This window comes from Delphinapterus leucas, chromosome 3, assembly GCF_059928025.1.
Source record: "Delphinapterus leucas isolate spDelLeu-1000000601 "Yukka" chromosome 3, BTC_Dleu_Yukka2, whole genome shotgun sequence".
Lineage (NCBI taxonomy): Eukaryota > Metazoa > Chordata > Mammalia > Artiodactyla > Monodontidae > Delphinapterus > Delphinapterus leucas.
The window spans coordinates 29,147,690-29,162,160 of record NC_143131.1 but is presented as its reverse complement, the minus strand read 5'-3'; the positions used below and the strand labels follow the sequence as shown (position 1 = coordinate 29,162,160).

General features: G+C 40.2%; 1 long non-coding RNA gene across 4 annotated transcripts in view; it reads left to right on the top strand.

Moving 5' to 3' along the window:
* The window catches only part of LOC149749523 (uncharacterized), a 414,530-nt gene that overhangs the window by 33,476 nt on the left and 366,583 nt on the right, over positions 1-14,471 (top strand). For all 4 annotated transcript variants that reach the window (XR_016392620.1, XR_016392617.1, XR_016392619.1 and 1 more), the window contains one exon: positions 9,312-9,463. This is a non-coding gene — a long non-coding RNA (uncharacterized LOC149749523). The remainder of the gene's footprint in view (positions 1-9,311; positions 9,464-14,471) is intronic.

The window sequence follows — 14,471 nt, the reverse complement described above, 5'->3', positions numbered from 1 at the left end:
GGCTTCTCTTTGGTGTGGGGCACAGGCTCTAGAGCGCAGGCTCGGTAGTTGTGGCGCATGGGCTTAGTTGCTCCACACATGTGGGAGCTTCCTGGACCAGGGCTCTAACCTGTGTCCCCTGCATTGGCAGGTGGATTCTTAGCCACTGTGCTACCAGGGGTGCCCCCATCTCAATTTTTAGAAGAGGACACGGAGACTCAGATGGAGTAAGCAACTTGCCTAAGGTTCTACTGAGAATGAGTGGCATAGCTGGGATTCTGACTGTCAAAATTATATTTCCCCCCTCTTCTATGTGATTATTCTATGGACAAATGCCTACAGAAGTTTGAACTGGGATGACAGTCAGAGAAAACTTCAGAGACAAGACCATATGAGATGGCCTTGAAGTACCAGCTGGAATTTGAACAGTGGAAATGGGAGGGAGAGAAGGGACCTGGCATTGCAGGTAGAAGACGTAATGAACAAAGGCTCCATGAGCATTGTTTTCTCTTTTATCTGTGGACTCATCTCCCCAATGCCCCCCTGCCTGCTTGTACATCTTGTACAGGTGTATGAACTGCTGTACTGTGTTCTGACATGGTTGTTTTGTTAAGGCTACTCTACCATGACTAGGTAATGGGGTCCCCCTCTAAAGGGGGTTGGGTCTTTGAGTACAACATCTGTGGAAGGGATCACTCTTCTGACCGGACATTGATTCTCCTAATTTTCTGGAGGCAGCTCTTAGACAGGGAGACAACACCTGCTTCTTTTAAGTCTGCTTCTTTGTGAGCCTGGACTTTGAGATGGGCTTGAGGGCCTTACCGAGTACTGAGGAAAGATTTTTACTTTTATCTGGAGTCAGAGGGGGCACACCAAGAGACACTCCCGCAGAAGATATTTTGGAAGACACAGCTGGAGATATTCTGGAAGATAGATTATCTTGGGTCGTATTACTCTGTTTTCCTTTGGTGATCAGAGAACCTGCAGCAGAAGTTTTATTTGAATGCTTAAACTTGATCTTGGCTCTGCTATGCCACTTGAGTCAAAAACCAGGAATGCCCCTTGAGGTCAGAGTGATGGGGTAGCAGTAATTCATTCTCTCTCCCTGCCTCCCTTTCTCTGTCTCTCTCTTTCATTCCCACTCTTACTTTCTTGCTCTCCATACACTGTTAAACACTTGTGGAGTACAGGCTAGGTGCTAAACACAGTGTTAAGAACTTCATGCATATTGTCTCAATTAATGCTCGTGCCAGTCCTTGAAGTCAGTACCTTTACACCTCCACTTTATAGCTGATGGTTACAGAACTGGTAGGCGGTAGTTTCAGTAATCTGTTGCCACACTAATACTGCATAATAAACAACCACAAAACCTCATTGACATACAATAGTAAACATTTGCTTTTTGCACATGGGTCTGTGCGGTAAAGCTAATCTCATCCGGACTTGGCTTATTTTAGCTGGTCTCACTCTTGTGGCCAGCTCTGGGATGGCTATGTGGCTCTGTCGTCTTGGTTAGGCTTGCTCACATGTCTGGAGTTTGGCTGGTTATTGGCTGATAGAGGATGACCTCTGCTGGAATGACTGGGAATTTTTTTTGGTTTCACTTTTTGCTCATCCTACAGCATGCTAGCCTAGGCATGCCCGTCTCATGGCATGGCAGAGGGCAAGAGCAACAAGCAGAAGCATATAAGTGATCTTGAAATCTCTACATATGTCATACCTACTAACATCCTATTTGGCAAAGCAAATCACATGACCAGAGTTCTAGGGCCTGGACAGGTGAAAAATCAGGGCCATTAGTGCAGTCAACCTGTCACAGTGGTGGAGCTCATGTCCCCTCTCACTTTTCTGTCTCCTATTAACTTGTGTGACAATTATCCAATAATTACCCAATTATTCTTTACCTGCTTTCCTTGAGTAGAAGATGGATCCTGAACTAGAAGATTTGGGGCTGACAGGTCTGGCTACCTCTTCTTGCAAAGATAATCCCTGCATTGACAATTTCAGAGAAGGGGAGTTTGCTTCTTTACAACGTGTGTATTCATATACTGGGATTATGATGACCCATGAGATCGCACGTTGAAGAATTTTCCTCAGTACAGTGGTTCTCAAGATTCCTGAGGTTGAACACTTCTCTCTAATCACAGAGTACTCACAGAGCCTTACATGATATTAGCTGTATCAAACTGAGGAAATAACTGAAGAGTTATTCTAAATTGTCACATGTTTAGACTAATTTATATTTAATACCAACTATATATATATATATATATATATATATATATATACATTTTGAAAATAGTGATACTTGTATCTGTGAGGTGTTATTTGTGTATTTTACAGATAGTACAGTTTGTAAATATGGATTCTCTGATTCTTTGCAATAACTCTGAAACTTCCCTCCTAAGTAAACACACACACACAAACACCTGCCTATCTGCTTCCTAACCTTAGTGACAAAGTTTTTTATTACATATTTTACAAAATACCTTGTAGTAAATGTAGGGCTGAAGTTACAATGGGAAGGCTATCAGAGGTATGACAGTCTTTTACGAGGTGCAGAGGTAGTAGCAACACCTCTGCTTTCTAGAAAGACTCCAGCATATAGAAGAAAGGCCTGACTCTTTAGCCAAGGATTTGAAAACTTCCCCAAACTTCCTAAACTTCTCTTTCTAGATTTTTCTTTCACAATTTCCTTTACAAAATTCTCTCCTCTTCTGAAAACACACATTTTTCTAATTTCTGCTTTTTGCTTGATATAAAATACCCTCTCTGTACTGAGCACCTACCTGTCCCTCAAGACCAGGCTTGCCCCATCCCTAAGGCCTTCTCTAACTTGGTCGTCAGACTATCTTTTATTTCTTGGTTCCACTCATCTCCTTATATTTGACTTATTTAGATTTACTCCGATTCAATTCATTTCACACTCATTAGGCACTTTCAGAGTACCACTCATCAGGCCAGGCTCCAGGATACAGAGTGAAAACTCTGTCTCTGCTGCTGAGAAACTCAGTTGTTCCTCTTACACATTTTAGACCCCTAACTCTATTGCAAGTATTTTATTTTTATATATCTTATGGCATCAAGCAGATAGAAATGGTTTAAAAATACATTTTGAATTGAAATAATAGAAAAGAGGTCACTGATGAGATTTTTCTCTCAAGAACTATGTACTGAAGGTCTTAAATCTTAGAAAGACTGACTTCTGCAGCATTAGAATATTTCCCTCTGGTTATGGTGAGGGGCTGAGTAGAAGACAGTCAAGCCAAGTGTTGACTCAACATTGAACTTGGATTATTCTCTGAGGGATGCACCCTAAGTGCAGGGGGAGGGTAAAAAGGTAAACGATCTTTCACGAAATGATCTTTCATTTCATGTTGTTTGTACTGTGTGAACACTGATAGAATCAGAAAGGAAATGTCTGGATTTGGGGTTTAAAGAAACGGATATCTCAATTAATTATTGGCTCCATCATCTGTATGTCAAATTTTGGACTGTCTCTTTTCCATATCCTCTGTTTGGTGGAAGCACGGCAGACCAGAATCTCCCAGGAATCCCTCAGTAGGCTGGCAAAAGGGACTGCCATGAAAGATGCCCAGTAAATATGCCACTTAGCTGTTAAGTTTTCCACTGGAATTACCCCAGTGGGATCAAGGGACTTTGCTGCCAATCAAAAGGACAGATGTCAATGGAGGAAGCAAGAAAAGTGGGTAGCACCTGACACACAAGAACCTCATTTATAGCCTGTCTTTGAGCAACAAATCCCACCAAGGCTTCAGTGTTCCACTTATAGGTCTAGCCACAAATATCCACTGAAAAACCATTCCTCGCTGTCTCTTTGCCTTAGGCAACTTGTTTACACTCCTTGAATTTCAGTTTTCTCACTTCTAAAATATAGATAAGAGTAACTATGCCGCTGGAAATTTTTACTGAGGTGTACCTGTTATCTTGCCTTGTTTCAATGTTATAGAAAGTTGGGAAATTTGAAAGGTAATTTTCCTTCTCCCTGCCATGCTCCTCGCTCTCTATATCCAGGTCTTTGTGTTCTGTGCTCCCTGGTCCCTCAGGGAATTAAGTTTCTTTTTAGATTAGGCAACCCTCTCCCCGAAGGCCACCACCACCCAGAGCTTTGTTTGGAAGTGGGGGATTGCTGTGGAGAGTCAAGAGGGAATCAAATGGTGGCTGATTTTTAGCCATCTCAGGAATTTGATTTTAAATAAATAAAAGAGTGTGATAATATTTGCATGCCAGGTTGTGGAGGAAGCTCATACACACTCCATCTTTCTATCAGAGTTAATGTAAGAACTGAAATCAGTTAGTGTAGGGACTTCCCTGGTGGCACAGTGGATAAACTCTGCACTCCCAATGCAGGGGACCCGGGTTCAATCCCTGGTCAGGGAACCAGATCCCACATGCATGCCACAACTAACAGTTTGCATGACACAACTAGGGAGCCCGCGTGCCTCAACTAAGGAGCCTGCCTGTGGCAACTAAGACCCCACGCAACCAAATAAATAGATATATTTAAAAAAAAAAAAGGAATCAGTTAGTGTACCTGAAATCACCTAGCCCAGTTGCTGACACATAGTCTAGACTCAATAAATGCTATTTCTCTTTTCTACCTGTTTATTTGTACTTTGTATCCAGAAAATGCCCATCAGTTGAGCCATTTGAAATCCAAATATCTAGTCTTTAGACCAGCTATCAGCAAACTGGATTTCTTGTACCCCTAGTGTACACAGAAACCAGAAACTCTTTAAGGGGTTGAGTGGGCTTAGAGAGATTTAGGGAATTTGTTTCTAGATCCTAAAACTCCATATTTACTTTTTTCTAAAATTGATCAGCCTGGGGTAGATGTTATTCTAGTTCCCTTTCTCAAACTTTCCTTTTAAAATCATCTTTCTACTGCTTGACGAGAGAAAGGCATACCTCTCACCATTTCCAAATCTTACTATACTGTGTTGCCTGCGGAGAGGGTACCTCATGTAAAACAAAAAGCAGAAATTAGAAAAATATGTGTTGGCAGAGGGGAGCATTTTGTAAAGGAAATTGTGAAAGAAAAATCTAGAAAGGAAAGCTTAGGCCCAATGTGAGAGGTTTTCAGATGCCTGGCTGAAGAGCTTTTATAGAAAGCAAGGAGGTTGGTCCTGTCTTCTTCATCTTGTAAAAGACTGTCATAGTTCTAATGGTCTTCCTATTGCAACTTTAGCCCTACATTTCCTATGAGGTATTTTGTAAAATATGTAATATATATTATATCTGTATAATATATGTAATTTATATTATGTTTATATATTATTAAAAGATATGTGTCTAGTAAAATTTTACTTTTTATGTTGAATAATTATTATCAAACTTTGTAATATATTTGTTATTTGGAACAGATGTGTACTACTAATACTTTTAATGCCTAACTCAATCTAGAAGAAATTATAAACATAAGAGAATTGTGGATATAAGGAATTAAAAACATAAATACATATTGCAGATAACATACATCTTTTTGTTAGAGAGAACTATGATAGGGTGATCAATAAAGCATAATTATATAGTTCATTTAGATAAATTCTACGGGGGCATTGTCTGATAACAAAAGAAAAACAACAATGTAAATGTATGTTAAAGAAGTGTTCATTTACCTATTTTCAAATGGATCGGTATCAAGTCACTGTAGTATTTAGACTTCATTGGACAAATTTATAAAGGGATGCAATAGTTTTGTTTTTAAATGTTATTATTTACAATACACTGGAAATATCACCCTTTGCAATTATTTAAATTTTTGGTGAAAAATTCTAGAGGACAACTTAAAAATGTGTTAATGGGTAGATAGCTTTCAATCTTTTGGGGAGTAAGTAATCCAAAATGTTTGAAGAGCACTGTACAGGGAACGTGCAAAATGCAGTTTAGCTAAGGCTAGTGTTTTCCTACTAACTAAGTTCTTAATAGTTCTTACTCTTAGGTCTTAATAACTAAGAGTAGTTGGGAAGAATCAAGAGCAGTGAAGAACGGATAATTAGTAGCGCTCATTATACACGTGTATGGCATCGTGGATGTACCATAGAGAGGCGCTGGACGACTGAGAACTAGAGAGACCTTTGCCGGGCTCAGCGGGAAGTGACTCTGGGAACAAGAGCAGAAAAAAGAAAATGGAGACCGTCGTCAAAAAGGTTCCGGTCGGGGCTTCCCTGGTGGCGCAGTGGTCGAGAGTCCACCTGCCGATGCAGGGGACACGGGTTCGTGCCCCGGTCCGGGAAGATCCCACATGCCGCGGAGCGGCTGGGCCCGTGAGCCATGGCCGCTGAGCCTGCGCGTCCGGAGCCTGTGCTCCGCAACGGGAGAGGCCACAGCAGTGAGAGGCCCGCGTACCGCAAAAAAAAAAAAAAAGTTCAGGTCCGCAAAGATTTGGCCAGATTAGTGGCATCGAGTTGGTTTGGGACAACAGCTACTGTCAGGACAGGCTTCCTGTGGGATGGGACTTGAACCGGTTCCATCCAAGTCCAGTTGGTGAGTTGGAGTCGGTGCTGGTGGAGAGGAGTCCTGATAATTTTACTTAGGAGATGCTGAAAGGCTGTTCCTGACCACTCATCGCTCAACTCATGTAGAGCAGTGTGTGTGTCTTACACACACAGAAGTAAAAGCACCTCAGAATTTCACACACCAATTAGGAAAAAGTATAAAGTGTTAGTTAGTTGCCATGAATGATGTGTTTACCAACTGAAGAAAAACCAGGGTCTCTTGGCGATTATAATGGTATCTTGTGTAAATACGGATTCACTTTCCAAAGCCAGAGTTCTCTGATCTGCTGAGAAGGTGGAGGCTATTTTCCATGAAAGTAGTGATCTAGGAGAATCCCTGCAAGATTTCACAGATTATGGCCCTGCAGAGACAGTTTCTCAAGTGTGAGGATTCAGGTGTTCAGTTGAAATTTGTTTATCGTATTTGAACCAAATCTAACTAGTCAAATGTAAATCTAAGAACATCTCCAAGGCAAAAATAACTCTTCAGGTTATCATTTCACATTATCCAAACCCTGATTTCTAATCCACTTTCTCCCTTTCCTTTAGTAGCACAAGTGATAATATGATTTTATTTCTATTTTGTAAATACTGTATGTTTCCCAGCAGCTATTCTTGCCTATAGAGGAAAATCTAGCTTTTTAGTCTAGCATGCGGTGGCTTCCCTAATTCGCTCCATCTATATTTCTTGTTTTATTTTCCATCTTTTCCCTATGTGGAATAGCAGCTTAATCTGGCTGTTTCACTGCCATCCTGAATATGACTTTAGGATATAGTAGGTACCAGGTTAAGATACAAACAAAGCTAATAGGAGGTAATTTTTGATAGGGCAATCAAGGAAGATTTCATAAATGAGGTGACATTTGAACTGATCCTTGATATATTGGATTTTCAAGGCATGGGTTTAGAGTGAAATACTGAGCTGTTGGTGAGGGACTAGGTGTGGCCTAGATTTCTAGGACATTTACTCAAATGAAAAATGTGGGAAGCCAAATACTATATGCATTGGTTTTTCCTTATTACATACTGCACCAGTGTGGCAATAATGCCTACATTAGATGTGTGCTTAGGTCTCTGTCCACACATGGAGTTGTGAAGTAGGAACTTCCTGAAATTTGATCCGTTAGTAGGCAGAATTTGGTATTGGACTAGTATACTATTTGTGGTTTAGTATTATTATTATTATAGTCATAGAACAACAATCTTATATTTCACCTACAGCACTTTAATATAGGTGTTATCCAGGGGTATCCTCGGACAAAGCAGTGATTCAGGTTTTTATTGTCAATCTGGGATTAAAAAAAAAAAAATGACTCTGAATGAGGAATCTGAGAGTGCAGACTCTAGATCTGGCAGTGCCACTGAGTAGCTGGATGCTAATAAAAACAAAATAATAACTTTTTCCAGCCTTAGTTTCCCTACTTATGAATATATATATATATAGTAATAATTTCTTCTCCTGTTGTAAGAGTGCAGTGAGGATTAAATCTGTTAATATATGTGAAAATATTTCCAAGTAGTTAAAAAATCCCTAAAATGCAAAGGGTCAAATTCCAGGTTTCTTATTCTTTCTGAGGATACAGTTAGGTATCCTGATTGATAGCAAGCCATTCAAATGCATTAGGTGGTATAGGCAAAGTCCATGAGAGCTGGGGCTTTTTTTTTTTCTGTTATATTTACAGAACAGTGATTATCACATTGCAGGTACTTGCTGTATATTTATAAAATGAAAGAATGAATGAATGACTGGAGGCATTCAAGGGCCTCCCTCTAGCTGCCTGACCTGGCTGCTAAAGCTCTGTGTCTAGGTGACTGGCTGAGTAGAGTCTGTGAACTGTGTGTTTGCTTAAGGATATCTTGATTCCACCTGGCTTTTCTCCCTGACTATTTTGATAATAGAAATAGCTAACATTGCTTGAGTACCAGATATGTGCTGGGAGCTGTGAGGTACTTTACATGAACATTTGGTCATCCTCCCAGCGCTGAAAAGGTGTGTATCCTTATTTTAAACACCAGAAATTCATGCTCAGAAATGCTAAGTAACTTACTAAAAATCATACAGCTAGCATATCAACTTGGGTAGGCTAGATTATGCTGTGATAATAAACAATCTTTATATCTCAGTGACTTAAAACACAAAGGTTTATTTTTTGCTTGTCTCATGTGTTCATACTGAGTCAGCTGGAGGGCCCCACTTGTCGTCCTTAGGGATCCAGGCCACAGAACAGCAACCATCACAAATATTGCTGTGCTAGAGGAAAAGATATCTCTAGAGAGTGTCACACCAGCAATAAAAGTTGGCCTGTGAGTGACATACAGCCCTTTTTCTCAAAATGCATTGGTCAGAATTAGTCACATGACTCCACACAAACATAGGCATACTAGGAAAATGGAGCCCTATCATGTGCTGGAAGACAGAGTGAGACATTTTGAGGGTGATGCAAATAACTACCAGAGCTAGTAAGTGGACAACTTGGTTTATGAATTCAAAAATTACCTACTTCAAAATCAGGTTTATATCACAAAACTGCATTGCTTTACTCAACTTACCTAGAGTTTTGGGAATGGGGAATATCCATTCGAGTTTCATCAAGGGTTGTCTTTTTGAGGTAACCCATGCTGAATCTTCCTAGGCTGAGAATAACTCTTCCTTCTCAGTTGTTACACCAGCAAACATGACCCCTTTGGCCTATGGTAGTTGAGGCTTGAAAGTCAGACCCTAGTAGGATAGGTACTGTTCCTATCCATGCTGTCTTCTGCTTGCTGTATCTATAGCAGAAGTAGTGTCATTAACACCAGTTTCTACTCTTCCAGGCCCAGAGCTGCTGAAATGACTTGCAGTCCCAGAGCTGCTAGAGTGAATTAGCAGTTGGCAAGGTGTCCCCTGAACTAAAGAAGTTGTATATTGGGCCAGAAGCAGACCTGGAAGAAGCTGATGACAAAGGCCTGCCAACAGTGCTGAGACTGTAAGTTAAGATCATTCACACTTCCATCTTTGTAGGCAGCCTGTGATGTGAGTTTGGAGACTGCCCAGATGAAAGCCCTGAATTGGAATTCAAGATCTTTGAAATTAGCCCTGGCTCCATCATCACTAGCTGTGTGACCTTGGGCAAGTAATTTAATCTCTCAGAAGTCTGAGTTTCCTCATCTGGAAGAAGAATTCCAGTTCAACATTCTGATTTTTAAGATGAAAACTGCCAATCTGCACATTGTGTGAGTGGCTAACATCTGAATAGCATTTAATATTGTACGAAGCTTTTCTTCAGCTGCCTTGCTATGCAGACATGATTACCATAATTTTCCCAGTGAATAAATAGTCTTGTAGGATCAGGTGAATTGCCCAAGGTCTCACAATTAATAAATAGCAGAAGTAGGACTTGGACATAAACCTACTGTCTCCAAATTTGGTGTTCTTTTCCCTGGTCTGAATTAGTGACTAGGTAATCCATAGGATGTGAAAAAGAACACAAAAGTAAAGACAGTGGATGGCAGAAAGAAAACAGCAGAGGATTTAAATCTTTGAGGATTAACTTTTAATCCAAGCTCTGCCATTTACTGATTTAGAGTCCTAGAAAAGCCATTTTTTTTTCCTGTTTGGAAAAAATAGGCAGGGCTGATAGTCACCTCAGAAACAGTGGTACAGCCATACTGCTTATTAAAATATTGAAATCCTTCTGTATTATTTGATGACTAGCCATTCCATTTGTCCCCCTCCTTTCAGATCCCCCCCATATTCCCATGATTGAGCAACAAAAGAGTTAAAGTGGGACCCAGCGGGGGGCATTAAGGATCCACTCCATTTCAGGGAGGTATGGTTGGTCCCAAACCATATTGGTTGTTAAATATTTTTAATATCAAGAATGATTAGCAATAATAATGATAACATTCTTCCCCACTTCAGTGGGCTGCTGTTGAAGATCAGATAATATAAAACAATGGAGATGACAGATCAGCTATAAACCTTAAAAGCAATGTTTAAAAATGTCATAGCAATGACCTCTGGGGAAAAAAGTTCTGTTATACAGAAAATAATGCATAGGATTTCACCTTGGCGAGATTGTTGCCTATTAGTCTATTTAAGACTCTCATATGGTAAAGGAACTTATTTTACATCTTTAACTTTGAATTTTCTAATGTTTGGGAATAGAACTCATTTCTCAACCATAAAACACCTATCACATTCTCTGCTGATTTTGTGGATCTTGGTTTTTGACCCTTGACTTACTGTTTTCTATATCTTTACCTATTCTTATATAGTATGTCTTTCTGTGCAGTGGCTCACATGGTCCCTACCCTAGATGCTGCTTTAGTCCAGGGTTAAAGGCACTCAACTCCCCATGGCAGGTTTATCACAGAGCAGAGGTCTCTAGAGTCCAGCTATCCTAGAATAACAAGAATAAGGAAAATGATAGCATCATCAAAAACAATGGCAGGACATATTTACTGAGTGCTTTTTACATGTTGAGGACGCTGCTGAGTGCTTTACATATTCTACTGATCATGGTGCTTGACTCCATTTTACCCCACATGATTAGTCTAAGCTAGGGGTCAGCAAACCACAGCCTGCAAGCCACCTAGTCCCTGGCCTGTTTTTGGAGGACCATGAGCTAAGAATATTTTTTACATTTTTATAGGGTTGAAAGAAGAAGAATATGCTACAGAGATTGTGTGTGGCCCACAAAGCCTAAAATTGACATTATTTTGTCTTTTACAGAAAAGTGCCAATACCACTTTCCTTACTAGTGATTGGATTAAAGTTAGGCATGTGGTCCATTCAAACAACAAATAGTTATTAAGTCCTAACCACTGTTTTGAATGTTGGGGATACATCAGTAAGCAAAACAGACAAAAATTCCTGCCTTCATGTATCTTTATTCTAGTTTTAGTTAATGAGATATAAGTTTGTGGTTGTTTGGTAAAGGTTTCTCACATTTAAGTAGGCAATAGTGAAAAAGATATTCCTTTCTACCTCTAAGTGTTTCTTTCTTTAAATGTGATACTTCTAATTTATGATCATGAGGGGAGCCAGCTCAAGACAGAGTTAACACATCAAAGGGGACAGAAGAGAAAATCAGAAAGAAATTAATTAAGCTGCTGAGTGAATCAACCTTGAAATCTGCCACACCTAAGACCTACTAATATATAATGTTTTCTTTGTTTTGGTTTTCTATGGCATACTTATACACATACGTTACTCAATTTAATCCTTATAACAACCCTATGAAGTACTTATTGTTCTCATTTTGCAGAAGACGAATGTAAAGATCAGAGAAATTAATTAATTTCGTAGTCCACAGTTAGTGGCAGAGCCATGATGGGAACCTAGGTCTCTCTAGGTCTCTCAGGTCTCTGGTTTCTCTCTCTCATGGACTTTCTAAGCAGTGAGAGTTGTTAGAGGGAAAGGCAGGAAGTCAACATGAGGACAGTTTTTATATCCTGAGCCTGTATATAGGCTGCATTACCGAGTTTCATCCTTTTGCTTAGACCTAGAACAATGTTTCTTGACCCCCCTCCCACAATGAGAAGGTAGCATTTTTCCATTTATTGAGAAGTCATTACCCTTAGACGGTTGTATTAATATATATAAGGAACCAAGCACTGAAATCTCCCAGGAAGGGGCAGATCTATCAATTTCTCTCCATTTTTCCCACCACCATTTAGATCACTTCTCACTTTGTCTGCTGCGGTAACAGACTCCCACCTGGTCTTTGTTCGGTTCACTGTGGCCTTCTAATCCACTCTCTACACTGTAACTGGAGGATAAAAACAAATTTTCAATATGGTCTGTAAAGACTGTTCAGCTTCATATTTCCTCAGGCACCCTCCTGCTTTCTCTGCTCCAGCCACACTGGCCTTGATCGGCCATCAGCTTGTGCCTGGAATGATCTTTCTTTTTATGCCCAATAAACACCTATTTGTCTTGTGGATATCTATTCAAGTTTTCCTTTTTCACGCAGTCCTTTTCTGATCTCCCTGACTGGATTGACCCCAATTGTTTGTCCTCATCAGGCCATGTACCTCCCTTCAAAGCACATGGCACAATTGTAGTTTTCCACTAGTTAGTGTGATTACCTGTTTAAGTTATTTACCATACTGTATTTTATGCTATAGGAGAGCAGTGGCCACATCAGTTACCATTGTAAACCCACTGCCTGGCACGCTATTGGAGCTCAATAAATATTTGTGGAATGAATGTATATGTATGCATGAAAAGGCATCTTTTATGTTTTCAGTGATCCAAAGCATCAAGGAGAGTTTAGAGCTCAGGTTGTATCAGTCCAAATCCCTGTAGGAAATACACTCGGATCTCAGACGGAGCAATTGAGGAAAGTTTAATTTAGGAACGATTTACACAAGTGTTAATAAGTTTAAGGGAAAGTAACAAGGAATAGTGAAGCATCCTGGGGCTAGCAACAGTGGGGAGAAGTTGGTACACCTAAAACTGACTGGGCAGGGAAGGGAGCAGTTTTGCCCTTAAGAGAATAGTTGTAGCTCTAGAAGAGAGTCAGGGGATAGGTGCTGTGCCTATTGTAGGCAAACCCAGCTAACCTGAAGGGCCTCTTCATTGTCCAGTGATGCCAGAATTATAAGAACAAAAAAACACCATTATCACTAATACTCTTTTCCCTCCTTTGACCTCTATCCAGTGCCTCCCATGCCGTTTACCCAGTTGGGTTTACCCAACAGAAAGCCAGAGGGTGTAGTCTGTAAAGGCTGCTTTCCAGGGCACAATGCTGAGTAGAAAATGGAGGAAGTGGATCTGGCAGGACAAATAAAAAATAGTCATTGGTCATTGGGACAATTCTGTCTCTTGCTTTTCTAAAAGAATTACTAAGACAAATAATGCTAAAGGTAAATTGAAACGTTTTAATTCAATAGACAGAAAGAAATCACGAAAGTTTGAGAGTTATGTAGGTAATCAAAACTACAAAAGTTTTCTTATTGGAAATGCCATGAAAAGTGTAGATTAATGAAGAGGATTTTTAGTTAGACTTGAGATCAAACCACCTCTGCCACTACCTACTTTGGTAGCCTTGGTTTTCTCGTTTATATAGTGAGGATTATAATGCCCATCTCATAGGATTATTGTAAGAATCCAAGGTCTGGAACATGTTAGGTGCTCATAAAATGGTAACTACTGTGATAAAGGTGTGTAGTTATTATCTGCTAGGGCCTAGCACTATGATAAAGTCTCTCCTTGGGAGCTTTTGTTGTTGTTAGGCAAGCAAAGCCACCAGGGAAGGAACAATTAGAGACTAAGTAGGCCAGAGAATAATCAAATATCAATTGCATATTAAGATTCTCAAGAAAGATTTAGGTCACAAGATCTAGCAGATCTGCTGTGTAAATGGACCACCCCTCACTCTTGCCCCTTCCCTACTCCACCTCCCACCCACACCTCTAGATCTTTGAGGAAACTTCCAGTCCTAAAAGCTAATGCATTGTAGGTCATGAGGATTGTATACATCAGGGAACTACTGAGTCACTCAGCTACGTGCAGTTCAACCACGGGCTACTGAAGCCAACAAAAGCAAGAGAAGTTTAGAACTCCTTAGTGGGTAGTTCTACCTTAAGACAGTAGTGACATCACATCACCCAGCTCAGATGCATTGTGTGAAAGTGACAACTTTTTCCCCACTTAACAAAACCCCTGTTTGCTTACTTGGTGCCAAATGGCTGACATATAAACACTGAAGGACAGATTAAAGACCACATTGTACTTTTCTTTGCCATTGCGTGAAGGGCATTATTTTCCAAGTTGATAAGATCTAGAAGGAAGAATAAGGCACAATGGACTTTTACTTTAACCACTAAACTCTCACCTTATCTCATAGAATGCCCGGGGCTCTGTTCTACTACTCTTGGTCACAAAGCTTCTGCCATTAGGAAAAGTAAAGACGCTTGACTCAGAATTTGTTTCTAGGGGATTGGAAAGGAGTTACGAGGAGGGATGAAAAAGCAGAATTAGAGAGC